Raw genomic sequence first — 14,401 nt, forward strand, 5'->3', positions numbered from 1 at the left:
GGAGAGGCAAGAGACTATGCCTTAGCTTCTGTCCATTGGAAATCTTACCTAGTAATAGCCACTTACCTGGATTTGAGATTTCTCCAACCATTTCTCTCCTGCCTCCAAATCTATCTTTGCTGTGCTGAAGCACCCAGCTTGCTGGCCTCTGCACTCAATTCCAAATCCTGCACTTGTGCCACATGCTTGCAATATGGTGAAATGCACCCAATCCTGTTCTAAGAACTTAAGAAGAGCCATGCTGGATCAGAGCCAGGGTCCATCTCATCCAGCACTCAGTTCACACAGTGGCCAGTAGGGTGACCATATTTGGGAAACCAAAAAAGAGGACACCTAGTGTGTGTGTGGGGAAGCAGCTTTCTGAGTCCTGCAGAAAGTACGTTATTCCCCCGCCACCTTAAAGAACCCGATTGGAGTGGAGGAGGGGAAAGGATTTCATTCTGCACCACCACCATCCACTCCAATTGGGGCCTTTTCTATAATGTCCACGAATGACCCACTTTCCCCTTTAAGACCTCAATTGGAGCTCGGGGTGGGGGAATGATGTGCCTCAAGAAAGCATGTCACTCCCTACTGCCATGCTAATGGCAGCCTTGAAGAGGAAGGTGTGTCATTCCAGGACATTATTGAAAATTATAGAAAATCCCCCGACACCATGGAAAGAACAAAAACCAGGACAAATCCGGGGAAATCCTGACAGTTGGTCACCCTAGTGGCCAGGGACCAACAAAGCAGTACATGGTGCAACAGCACCCTCACACCCATATTCCCCAGCAACTGGTGCATAGAGGCTTAATGCCTGTGATACTGGAGGTTGCACATAACCATCAGTTCTGCAGCAGTCCTAGCTCGCGCTCCTAAGCACGGCTCGTATATTATCTCAGTCCAAGCTCAAGAGGGAACGCCAGTTGTTCTCACCATTATCATGTGCCAGTTGATTTTTTAATGCATTCTCTTACAATGCCGTGGCGATGTATAACCTAGGCTTAATGATGATTGACAAGGGTCTATTTGTTTTGGATATAAAATATTATTACGGCCAGGGCAGCTTCTTCCAGGGGATCACAATCTTCCTGCTGGAATTCTGTTATTCAGGGAGGGACTCGGTGATTTATGGACACAATTCAAGTTAATGAAGTGGCCGTTTCATAGAGTCAAGGACATCTCTGAGCTTTATGCCGGCAAGCCAGCCGCGGAATGCAAAAAGCGTTCTCTGCAAGATTTAAACGATGCCAGGGTGCTCTGCGGAGCCCACCCTCTGGAGCCTCTTTCCATGCCAGAATTCATCCCCGAATGTGTAATAGATAGACAAGAAAAGATTGCTTGCTGTTCCTCTGAGCATATACAGAATCCCCTCCCCTCATTGGATGATGACAACCAGCCCCCAAACATCGGAGACCTCTGTCAGGAGCCCACCAATACAGTGATGAATACTGAACATTTATTCAGCCTAGCTGAATTCTGCCTGTAATGGGGAAGACAGACCATTGCTTTTGTTGTTGTTGTATTGTTTGAAATAGAGTTAGGATGCAGCCTCAGACGGGCTGCAGGATATTGCAGAAATGCAGCTCCACTGGCGTAATGGAACTCTGCCAGTAAAGGCACACGGGAGCCAGGGCCAGATTAAGACATGCTGAGGTCCTAAGCGCTATCAAGATTCAGAGACTCCATACAATAAAAATAAAGAGAAAAAATGAATATTACATTACAATAAGAAAGGTACTGAAAGGTAGTGTGATGATATGAAAAGTTCTGTCCTCTTTTGTATCTTGTCACTCTAGTTAAAGAGGGCAGGGCTCCTGCAGCTTTAACTGTTGTGATGAAGAGGGAATTTCACCAGGTGCTGCATATATACAAATGACACCTCCTGAAATTCCCCTTCCTACACAACTGTTAAAGATACAGGAGCCCTGTCCTCATATGGTCACCCTACCTACCACCCAGCGTTCGGGAGTGCTTGTAGTTAAACAATGTTAGACAGTCTTCTCTGAAGATGTGTATAAAAGGACTAATAAAGTAAGTTGATGTGAACTTCTTTTAAACTGGCTCTAGTTTGCACTTATTGCGCCCAGTACAAAATACTGTATTGCCACACTTTCTCCATACAGCAATTCTGCTCTAAATCACACCAGACTTTCCAACATTTTTAAGCCAAAGTGATTTCATCTTCATTATCTCCAACATATTTAGAGGCCTCTCATAATATGAGGCCTAAACCAGGGCTAACTTGGCTTATTCCTAAATCCAGCACTGATGGGAGATCCCTGTACGCCAATAGAAATCTCCACCATTGGTGTTTTACCAGCAGTAGGGGAGGAGCAGCGTTCCAGTGGTATGTCGGGGGCAGATCAGGAGAAGCCTTAGATCCACAGGATCCAAAGCTCCCTCATTCCCTCAACACATCACTTAGGTCCACTGTCAAAACTGTTTTTCCAGGAAGGATAGTGGAGCCATCATTGCTTACATACCATAAGCAATGATGGCTCACTACCACTTTCAACTGTTGGGTTTTGGGGGACTGTCTCAAGACAGCCAGAGCTCAGTGGTAGAGCAAACTGCTTTGCATGGAGAAGGAAGGTCCCAGGTTGTATCCCTGGCATCCCAGGTAAGGCTGGGAGAGAATCCTTCTGAAATCCTGGAAAGCCAGTCAGTATCAATAACACCAGGCTAGATGTACTCATAGTTTGTGTCTCGGTATAAGGCAGCTTCCTGTGTCTTTTGTCTTTGGTTTTACAGGCCAATTTCTTCTCCAGCTCCTGCCATTTCACAAATCAGTCATTGCCCAAAGCACTGCTGGGTGTGTGTGAAAGGAGTGCTAAGTAATGGCAACAGCATTGCTGAGGAAACGTCTGAGGTGAACCAGGCCTCTTTCTCCCCTCCCCATGGCATCCAGGACACTCTGGATCAATAGGGAGGCATAAGCACAATGGCCAGCCAGATACTTTGACCAGGGCAGGAGCACCTTGGCAGGCAGCAGTGAAGTGGAGGGGAAGGAGCCTGTCAGAGTTTGACGGGGCCCGGGTGATATACAGCCTTCCTTCGAATTTATCTGCATGCAGCAGGGGGTCGTTGGGATGAATTACGGCCGCTTTACAATCACCTTCCTCTGGTCCTGGAACCAGGAGCAATTCCCCCAGCCACCATTTTGCCAAGGGGTACAAGACACATTTGACACCTGAGACCATTTTGAACGGCTGTGCCAATCCCTTCCCAACTGCCCCACTGGGCCTATTCCATCTCAGCCACGTGCCATGGTTTCTAAGCATGCTGGGTATTGGAGAAAACCACCGAGCAATGTTAATAATGGATTATTATAGCAACACAGAAACAAAAACTGAGTGGGGGCAGGGGGAGAGTATCTCCAGGAATATCATGATATGTTCATTTTGCAAGTAGGCCCAATCCCACTGCCAGCATGCAACAGGCTCTTTGGCAGAGGGTGCCACACCCAGCTAAGATCAGGCTAATAGGATTGTTAGGACATTAAAACAATCTTCCATGCAAGACAAAGGATACCCAAATGCAGAATATCTACACACATGCATGTCTCTGACCTGGTCCATAACACGAACCCATGGTTTATTTAACCCATGGTTTGTTGCATTACCCAGGATTTGTCTGGCAGACAACTGAACAAACCTTGGTTTGTTTTCTCAATCCCTGGGGTGTTTCTTTCCCTCCTCTTTTGCCCACTCTCCCAAATGCATTGTACGACTTTATATTGGGGGTGGGGACCACTCTTGCCTGCTGCCTCTGTAGCCTGGCCAAGCAACCAATGAACAACCCATGGTTCTGGGTTCACATGTAATGACAATTGTGATTTAAGCAAACCAGACTTTACATCCCAACAACAAACCTTGGCTTCTCTTTCTGGGTTGTTCACTGTTACCAAACCCTGGCTTGTTAGCATGGCCAGGTTCACACATCACAACAACCCATGGGTTCAACAAACCATGGTTTAGTACTATCTGTGAACCAGGTCACTATGTCTGTTCATTGCCACCACACCTTTTCTTCAATCAGGTTTCTTGATCCTCTTTCAGCCTGGGGTGCTGAAATCCATTTCGCAGAAGCTCCTGGGAGGCCGCATTTCAGTAGTGGACTCCTTGAGCATTTCTACACCAGGTAAAATCCCACAACTTTCTGTCTTCCGTTTTTGTCCCACAACTTGCTCCCTTTACACACACTTCCCTTCCCCTCCTCTTTTTCCCATTTAACCAGGAGTTCTATAGGTTTCATTTATACAGCCACAAGATGGCGCTGTCTTCTGTCTCTTTTTATAGCGTGTTTCCTCTTTTCTTGATGAAACAGAAAACGTCTTCTTGTTGCTACTTTTTTTCCATTTCCAATTAATGTAATCAATCAGGAAACATTCGTGAGCAGCCAGTAATGAGCGTGCTATAAATAGCTCGTTTAGAGGAGCATCAAATAACACTGGCCAAGACCCCTTTCTCAGTACTACCTGCCATTGGCGTGCAGAACCCCCTAATACGCTGCTGCCGCCATGTTTGCCCCGTCCCTGCCAAAATACCGGGGTTGTGGTTACTGGGCCCGCAGCAACCACAACTCCAACTTACCAGGCCTAAATTTCTCCTGTGAGTGGCGGCGGCCATCTTGAATCTTGCCCGAAGTCACGCGAGATATCGGCAGCTGGCTGGGAACTCTGTGAGACCCAGCCAACAGCCGAGATCTCACATGAGTTCGGGCGAGATTCAAGATGGCCACCGCGTGGGGTGGGCGATGAGAGCAAGGTGAGTGATTGAGGACTGCGTGCAACAATGCAGCCTCCAGCACCCCACCCCCCAGCTCAGAAGAAGCAGAAGAAGCAAGCAGGAGGAGGAGAAGATAGAGGAGGAGGCAAGACTGAGGTTTGTGTGTGAGAGAGAATGTGGGGGTGCATGGGGTCTTTGAGTGAATGCACGTGTGCATGTATGTGTGTTTTTGGAGTGAGTGATGCTGAGTGTGTGTATGTGTGTGCATGCACACGTGTGCTGACAGTGTGAGTGTATTAATGTCTGAATGGGATGCCTGGTTGTTTGACTGAATGAATGCATGTTTGTAGTGGGGGTGGCTGTAGTTTTCTGTGACTTGGGTGGGTGATTTGGAGACAGAAAAAGTCCTACAGCTCCCAGCATGTCCTAGCCAGCATGTTTACTTTTAAGTAGACATGCATGGGGTTGCACAGGGCTCTTTTTAGGGTTAAGGTTAGAACTAGGTCCGAGAGAAGTCAGCTTGAGTTAGGGTGCAATCCTATCGACAGAAAAAGTCCTACAGCTCCCAGCATGTCCCAGCCAGCATGTTTACTTCTGAGGAGACATGCATGGGGTTGCACAGGGCTCTTTTTAAGGTTAAGGTTAGAACTAGGTCCAGGAGCTTGTGCTTTTGCCAAGTTAGGTTGAGTTAGGGTGCAGTCCTATAGACAGAAAAAGTCCTACAGCTCCCAGCATGTCCCAGCCAGCATAGATGGCTTGGGCATTCTGGAAGTTGTAGGACTTTTTTTCTGTCTGAACAGGCAGAGAATTGAGCCCAAGGATGGTAACAATATATCATAGAATCATAGAATAGCAGAGTTGGAAGGGGCCTACAAGGCCATCGAGTCCAACCCCCTGCTCAATGCAGGAATCCACCCTAAAGCATCCCCCACAGATACTTGTCCAGCTGCCTCTTGAAGGCCTCTAGTGTGTTAAGGTTCCTATGGACAAATAAAAGAGGACGTATTAAAAAATGGAAGAGTGGCATGAAGATTGCAACCCTAGTTGCTTTTTATATATGTATATGGCCTGTATAGGTTGGTCTCAAGGTGGCTTACGTCTGCACAAAAGCAAAACATAGAATATCAGAGTGTAATTGGCACTAAAGTTACCCCCCAAAAAGCACCAAAATACAGAGTCCAGTCAGGGGATAGTCTCATTGAAATTGGTTGGGCTTTCTTCTGAGGAAGCAGGTGAAGGATCACTCTATAAGTCTTTACAGTGCAATCCTGGAGTTGTCTAGTAATCATTGATTTCAGTGAGACTTAATCTCAGGTAAATGCGTATAGGGTGTTCCATGTTGCCGTCATGACTAGTAGCTGTTCACAGATTCCTTCTCTTCCATAACTATATTGAATTCCTTTTTAAAGCCATCTAAGCTACTGTACTTATCACTCACTCCCAATATCTAACTATTTTTGCCTTTTTCATACTCTTTCTCTTCGTCGTCATCTTTCACTTAACCCCCCCCCCACCTAAATAATTAACCAGTTGTGGGGGGGATGACCCATCAATTGAAGATGAGTGGAGGCAAAGGACTATTCCGCTTTGGACAGCAAAATGTCTTGGGCCAGCCCTGGCAAGAGCTGGTTATAATTTAGATACTGAACAACATGCATTGGGTTTCCTAGGTGTACAGGGCCCAGGTGTCTCAGGCAGGATCTACACTACTGTTTTCATAGAATCATAGAATAATAGAGTTGGAAGAGGTCTATAAGGCCATCAAGTCGAACCCCCTGCTCAATGTAGGAATCCACCTTAAAGCATCTCTGACAGGTGGTTGTCCAGCTGCTTCTTGAATGTCTCTAGTGTGGGAGAGCCCACAACCTTCCTAGGTAACTGGTTCTACTGTCATACTGCTCTAACAGTCAGGAGGTTTTTCCTGATGTCCAGCTGGAATCTGACTTCCTGTAACTTGAGCCCATTATTCCATGTCCTGCACTCTGGGATGATCGAGAAGAGATCCTGGCCCTCCTGTGTGTGTCAATCTTTCAAGTATTTGAGGAGTGTTATCATGTCTCCCATCAGGCTTCTCCTCAAGGCTAAACATTACCTCTGTTTCCTTTCCCCTCCGGGACACTCATACCTCTCCTGTCTGCACCCTCTCTCCCTCTTCTACCCCACACATAGGGGCATTTCTCTCTCTTCTTTCCCCAGGGCTCCCCCTACGCCAATCCTCTTCTTCTGCCCTTATTTTATTTAGAGTATTTTTATTTAGAGTATTTTTATCCCACACCTCAGCCTAAAAGTCTCCCGGAGCGGCTTACAATTGATCAGTAAAGAAGAGTGATGTGCCCTTGTGACGGTTTCCCATCCTCTCTTTTCTCCTTCATCTCCTGTCTTCTGCCAATAGCCCCTTCGCGGCCTTCCAGAGATGCCCCTAGTTCCAGATCTCCTACACTCCCCCAAGTTCTCCAAATCTTGCCAGCCAGCCCTCTCTTACGCTAGGCTCGCAGCCACCCCTCGTCCTCACTATATTCACCCCAGAAGTCTCTCTCCTGGACCTCATTCCAAATTCTTTGCTCAGCAGCACACAGGGCAATCTTTTAAAATCATTATTAGGGCATTTGATGTATGGTGTATTCTCTGTATGGTGCTGGAACTTAAGATGACACTCATTGTTGTTAATGTGATAGAATCTGTTTTAAATGTGAATCTGTTTTAGTAAGTTTGGATTAGGTCATTATCTGATTAAATTTAAAGATGGTGAAAATTGACTGTATCTTTATATACCTGGTTATCACTACAGCAAAAAAATAGTATTCAGAGTCTCCATTTTAAAATGTGTATTTTTAAAGTACAGATTACTTGTTAATTAAAAAAAATACAGTTTACTTCAGTTTTCGTTTGTTTGTTTGATGAATGAAAAAAAAGTCCTTTATTACTATATATTTAATCAATGTTTACCTTAAAAAAAAAATCCCTGGCTGAACCCCCTAATGAAATGTGCTGCGCACGCCTATGCTACCCGCCTCCTTCTTCTCCACCAACCTGTTGCACTTGGGGAGGAAGTGGTGGCACAAGTGGGAGGAGCAAGAATCTGCTGGTCAATCAGGCAGGCGAGAGGAGCAGAAGTGGCTCACGGGTGGGGATGAGGTGGCAGAAACAAGTGAACAGGCAGGGGTGTGCATGGCGGGGAAAAGGAAATTGTGGGAAGGTTGATGTGGTAACAGGGGAAAAGTGGAAGAAAGAAGACATCCCAAGTTGGGAGAAGGAGGAGGAGGGCAGCAGAAAAGAGAGAATCCATAGAAGGAGGGGAAAGAATCCATGGAGGATTCTGAAAAAGACTTCTGGGGGGGAAATGGCCAATGTGCCCCCAGTCGGGGGGGAAAGCTTGCTGTCTTTGGGCTAGAGACAGTAAAAGTTACCCATGGACCTCACTGTAGGATTCCATTTGGATGGTACCCAATGAGGGGCAGAAACACAATACAGAAGAGAGAGAGAGAGAGAGAGAGAGAGAAGGAGAGCGCTTCTGTAGCCTCAAAGCTTTATGGTGCTCAATCCTGTTTCTTTGCATTATTCATCTGGGATATTCAGATGCCACGAGGAAGTGTTGCTACAGTTACCTACTCTATAACCTCATGATTTCAACTAAGCCAGCCTTTCCCAGCCTTGGATTCCCAGATATATTTGGACTACAGTGCCCATCCAGCATGGCCCATGGTTGGGGCTGAAGTGAGCTGTAGTTTAACAGCATCAGGATGGGTGGGGAGGTAGTGTGCCAGGCTCTGAACTATGGGAAACAGATCATGAGAGCATAATGGGACCTGTGTCCTAGAAGAAATCATAATCCTCTCAGGAACCAATCAGAGCAAGGGGGCAGATCTCTTGCCTTTGATTGGCCTGGTGCTTCAGGAGGTTGGCCTATGTAGCTAGTCCAAGGAAGCAGCTTCCAATAGGTTCTGGGTCCCGTCACTCCTAGATGGCCCACAGTGTGACTTATCATGTACGTTCAGAAGTAAGTTCCAGGGTAAGTGGGTATCCTTTTGTATATTATTTTATTACAATACTTATACCCCACCCACAACTGGAGTGCCATCACTGAAAAGGCCTGTCCTTAGTAGGCACCCATCTCACCTCCTTTGGGAAGAGCACCCAGAACAGGGCCTCAAAAGAAGGCTTGAGGTCAGTGCCGGCTCCAAGGTTTTGAGCGCCATTGGGCAAGAAACTTCCCACGCCCCCCTCCTCCAGTGAGTCTACTTTCTCACTGCTGTGGTTACCAGCTCCTCTTCCTCCTCCCCCTTCTCATCATTGCTCCCACTTGCTTGCTTGACAGGCAGCCAGTGAGCAAGCAGGCCGTGGCCTCTCCTGCTCCCCCTTTTCATCCCCACCATTGTCTGGACTAGAGCAAGAGGGAAATGAATAAGCAGGCTGCAATGATGAAGAGGAAGAGCAATTCCAGAAGCCTCCTATCCGTGGGGCCCTGCTGGGGTCTGGGCCCTCGACAGGTACCCAGCTATGCCTACTCTAGCTTAAGATCTTGGTAGATATCTATGGAATATAGAACTGCAGCCTCTGTAGCAGTGAGGGAGAGCTTCAGAGCGTTCAATGCCTTCGGGGCCCACTCTAGCCTTTTCCTCCTTGCCAAACTAAGTAGCAGCGGCCAACTTTGGAACCTGAGGGTTCGCCTTTCTTTACCAGCTTTGTAGATGAGCAGCTTTTGCCCAGCATAGTTTTTCTTTCCTCTTCAGGACTGTGATGGAAGAAATTGCAGATGCTGAAATTCCCCTTCTATTCCAGAGGTACATTTATCAAAGGTTCAAAGACACCCGTTATTAACCAAGTGATTTCTATCCTGATTTCCTCCTCCAATAGAAGAGGCCCAAGGCCGCAAGCTGAATCCTGACAGCCTCAGAATCTGTAGGGCCTAAAGCAGTGATGTTAAACCTCAAGCCCATGGGTCAAATCCATATTCCTGCTAGGATCCCAATCAGCTTTTGTGCATTTTTCTCCCATTCTAAAAGGTTGAAATGCCTCTGCTCAGGATAAGTGACTGGAAGTAACAACTTTCAGCTATCAGGCGATGGTATTTTGGCTCCACCCATTTTGCTTTTGGCCCCGCCCCCACTAGAATGTGGCCCCTGAGAGCTTCTCCAAAACTGAATTTGGCCCTCAGGCTAAAAGAGGTTTGACACTATTAGCCTAAGGCAACCCAGGGCCCTCCAGAAGGTTTGGACTTCAACTCCCATGAGCCCCAGTCAGCACAACCATTGGCCAAGCATGCTGGGACTTGTAGTCTGAAATATTTGGAGGGCACCCAGTTGGGGTAGCCTGATGTAGAGTCTGAGGGGGAACTCCCCAAAGAACTTTGAAGGATACCAGATCCTGGATCCACTTCAATGCACAGCTGCATGCACATCCCCAAATACCCAATCTTATATATGTATTAAAGACAAAATTAGTAAGCATATAGAAGGACAGGTGCTGCTATCTACTAGAATTCTTTGAGAGTGTCAACAAACATGTAGACAGGGGTGATCCAGTGGACATTGTTTACTTGGACTTCCAAAAGGCTTTTCATAAAGTCCCCAACCAAAGACTCCTGAATAAACCTAGCAGTCATGGAATAAGAGGCGAAGTCGTCTTATGGATCAGTAACTGGTTAGAGAACAGAAAACAGAGAGTAGGAATAAATGATCAATTCTCCTGATGGAGGGAAATAAATAGTGGGGTCCCACAGGGATTGGTATTCAGACCAATTCTTTTCAACTTGTTCATAAATGATCTGGAATTAGGAGTGAGCAGTGAAGTGGCCAAGTTTGCCGACAACACCAAATTATTCAAGGTTGTTAAAACACAAAGGGATTGTGAAGAGCTCCAAAGGGATCTCTCCAAGCTGGGAGAGTGGGCGTCCAAACGGCAGATGTGGTTCAATGTAAGCAAGTGTAAGGTGATGCACCTTGGGGTGGGGGGGGACCCAACTTCAAGTATAACCTAAAGGGATCTGAGTTGGTGGTGACCAAACAAGAAAGAGATCTTGAGATTGTGGTGGACAGCTCGATGAAAATGTCAATCTAGTGTGGCCGCAGTAAAGAAGGCAAACTCCATGTTAGGCATTATAAGAAAAGGAGTTGAGAATAAAATGGCCAATATCATACTGCCTTTATACAAATCTACGGTATGACCACATTTAGAATACTGTGTACAGTTCTGGCCACCACACCTAAAAAGGATATTATAGAGTTGGAAAAAGTGCAGAAAAGGGAAACTAAAATGATTAAAGGGCTGGAGCATCTCCCCTACGAGGGAAGGTTACATCAACTGGAATTGTTTAGCTTGGAAAAAAGGAGGCTAAGGTGAGACATGATAGAGGTGTACAAAATGATGCATGGTATGGAGAATGTGGATAGGGAGACATTTTTCTCCCTCTCTCAAAATACTAGAACGCGGGGTCATCCCATGAAGCTGATTGGTGGGCGATCCAGAACAAATGAAAGGAAGTACTTCTTCACACAGCACATACTTAAATTATGGAACTCACTACCACAAGATGTAGTGATGGCCACCAATTTGGATGGCTTTAAAAGGGGGGTGGAAAAACTCCTAGAGGCGAAGGCTATCAAGGCTACTAGTCCTAATGGTTGTGTGCTATCTCCAGTATTTGAGGCAGTAAGCCTGTGTGCACCAGTTGCTGGGAAACATGGGTGGGAGGGTGCTGTTGCACCATGTCCTGCATTGTGGGTCCCTGGCCGATGATGGCTGGTTGGCCACTGTGTGAACAGAGTGCTGGACTAGATGGACCCTTGGTCTGATCCAGCAGGGCACTTCTTATTTTCTTATGTAGCACATCAGGGTAGGTGGATCATCCACGCACACCCACACCCAAGACTGTTTGCTTCCCTTAGGGTCCCCATTGAATGACCAGAAGCCATTCAATGTCACCACAGTGCACAGCTCCAAGCCCAGGTTCTGCCCCTGTTAATTTCCCTGGAACTCTTCTTGAAGGGTCAGGATCCAGCAGCCCCACTTGGGGATAGAAGGGGCTCCACTGAGCTTTGGACTTTTTCAGATCAACGCCTGCCTTCCCTGGGAACTCTCCCAGGTCCTGCAGACCCTGAACCAGGATCCTGCTCCTTGCTTCCGCTGCTGGATGATTTTCACCAAACTCAAGCCCGTGTGTGTGGGGGGGGGGGCATCTTTAGGGTTCGCAGCCTGGCTAAAACAGCTCAGCATGCATACCTCCTGCACGCGTTTTTTACCTCTCTGAAACAGACTCCACAAATGGACACTCTCTCATGCATAGCACATAAAACACGCTCTTCCCGATCCCCAGGGATCAGTAGCGCTATTTTCCCCCTCGCATACCCAACCCCAATAAATACATCTGCTCTACTGATCCACTTCAATGCACAGTTGCGTGCACATCCCCAAATACCCACACTTATACATGTGCACACCTGTCTCTATTGCGGGGAGACATGCATCTTATATACCTGCCTGAAATCTCTACATGGACGGATGGACACACACACACACACACACACACACACACACACACACACACTCAAATGTAGAAATGGAGCAGGGCTCTTTAAATCAGTCAGCCGTGACACAGCCCTCTCTTTGCAGCCCGGCTACCTCTCACGCACACCCCCACCCACTATGCCCCCGCCAGCCTGATAATATATAGCAAGCCCTGAATGCATTCCAGTAAAATCGGCCATAATGGATGGGCACTATTTCAATCGTGGCTCCTCTTTATTGATTTTCCTTTAATGAAAGTTAATTATAACAATGATTTAATTAATAGAATTTCTCTCTTCCTTTATTGCTTCCCGCATTAGGACTATTAATAAATATGACCCAGACTGACAGCAGAATGAATCACCACCGTGGAGTCCCGTCCGATGGCCGCGCCTCCCCCCTCCCCCCCCCCCCCCGTAGCTCCCAGCCCATAAAATTTACAAGGGTGGGAGGGTTAATAATACGGGAATTATTATCAAACTTTTACATTCTTAAGTAGGTTTATGAAATCGTCTGTTGAGTTATGTCTAATGGCATCTGGGATAGCCAGGCAGGAAGGCCAGAGTTGGTTGGTTGGTGTGTGTGTGTGTGTGTGTGTGTGTGTGTGTGTGTGTAAGTGTAAAAGACATCCTACCTGCTTGAAAAGATCGTACACATGCAATGAAAGATTCCTCCCTGTACAAAAAAAGATCTATCATTTGCTAATCCTTCCCAGGGCAATTCCCAGGGAACCTGCTTTTTTATTTTAAGTGTATCAGTAAAAGCTTTTTCAAATCACTGTTACATGTTTTTAATTGTAAAGCATCTTTGGAATACACAGTAACCATTGCCTAGAAGTTGCTCTTATCTTTGTCATGGCCATCCACGTATAGTAGAGAAAGGGAACCCGCAGTACGTCCCCATTCAGCCCCTGATCAGAGATAAGGGATTTCCTCTCCTTCTTCCCAGGCTGCAAGTGGGGATGCAAGTCATATACATAGGGGGTGTATTTGGAGAGAGTCATATACATAAGGGGTATATTTGGAGGAGTCATATACATATGTATATACATAGTCATATACATATACATTTTGTAAACCGCCCAGAGAGCTTCGGCTGTGGGGTGGTATATAAATGTAATTAAATAATAAATAATGGGTGTATCTGGAGGGAGTCATATACATAAAGGGTGCATTTGGAGGGAGTCATATACATAGGGGGTGCATTTGGAGGGAGTCATATACATAAGGGGTGTATTTGGAGGGAGTCATATATATAGGCCAGTGGATTTACATGCTGTCTTATCAGCATGTTCATTACACCACTTATACTGCACCCTTACCTGGACGTAATTGCCATTAGTGGGACTTACTTCTGAATAAACATGCATAGAATTGTCCTGTATACGTCATCACGAATCAAGCCCATAATGGGACCTTAACCTCTGGGTTCTAAGAAGGGATTTAAGCTGAGCTCCGCCATCAAGCTCCAACCAAAGGAAATGATGCTGAATGATGAGGATAAAAATAATTTTATTATTTATATCCTGCCATTCAGAAGTTACATCCAGAATGAAGTAGAAAAACACTGAGAAGTCCAATGAGAAAGGCCATAAAACCATTGTTTAAGTTAAAAGGAGAAATTCAACACCAGTGCATAGTCAGCCTTTGAGGGGAAGGGAAAACCCACAATAAAACCCCACAAAGAAACAGCATTAAAATGCCCACAGCATTCCTGGAAACTCCAGCAATGTCCACCAATCTGGGACTGTGCCAGTGATGACACCCACATGCCACCAACCCATAGGAGGAGCCAATGAGCTCACAATGAGACAACCACGCCCCCAGCACATATACTCCTGCAACATCATGGACACAAAATGTGGATAAATTTTGTACTGGAACAGCTTTTAATATTTGCTGATATACATGCTGTTTTAAATTATTTACCTGCTTCATGGGAATGAACAAATGGTCAGTGTGAATGGATTCTCTGTGCCTTTTTGACAGCTAAAAGTCTGATCTTACAACGTTGGAAGGATAAACACCACCAGGCAATGGATGGGAGACCATTCAATTTCTGAATAGGTGGGGTATAGATGGCACCTTTGAATTTGGATATCTGGTCCGTTTTCCTGAAGTATACTTGCTAGAAAGTTGTATTTTCATATATAAGCATTTCATATGCCTTCATTGATAGGGCAGGTG

This window comes from Elgaria multicarinata, chromosome 3 (genome assembly GCF_023053635.1).
Source record: "Elgaria multicarinata webbii isolate HBS135686 ecotype San Diego chromosome 3, rElgMul1.1.pri, whole genome shotgun sequence".
In the NCBI taxonomy this organism is placed as follows: Eukaryota; Metazoa; Chordata; class Lepidosauria; order Squamata; family Anguidae; genus Elgaria; species Elgaria multicarinata.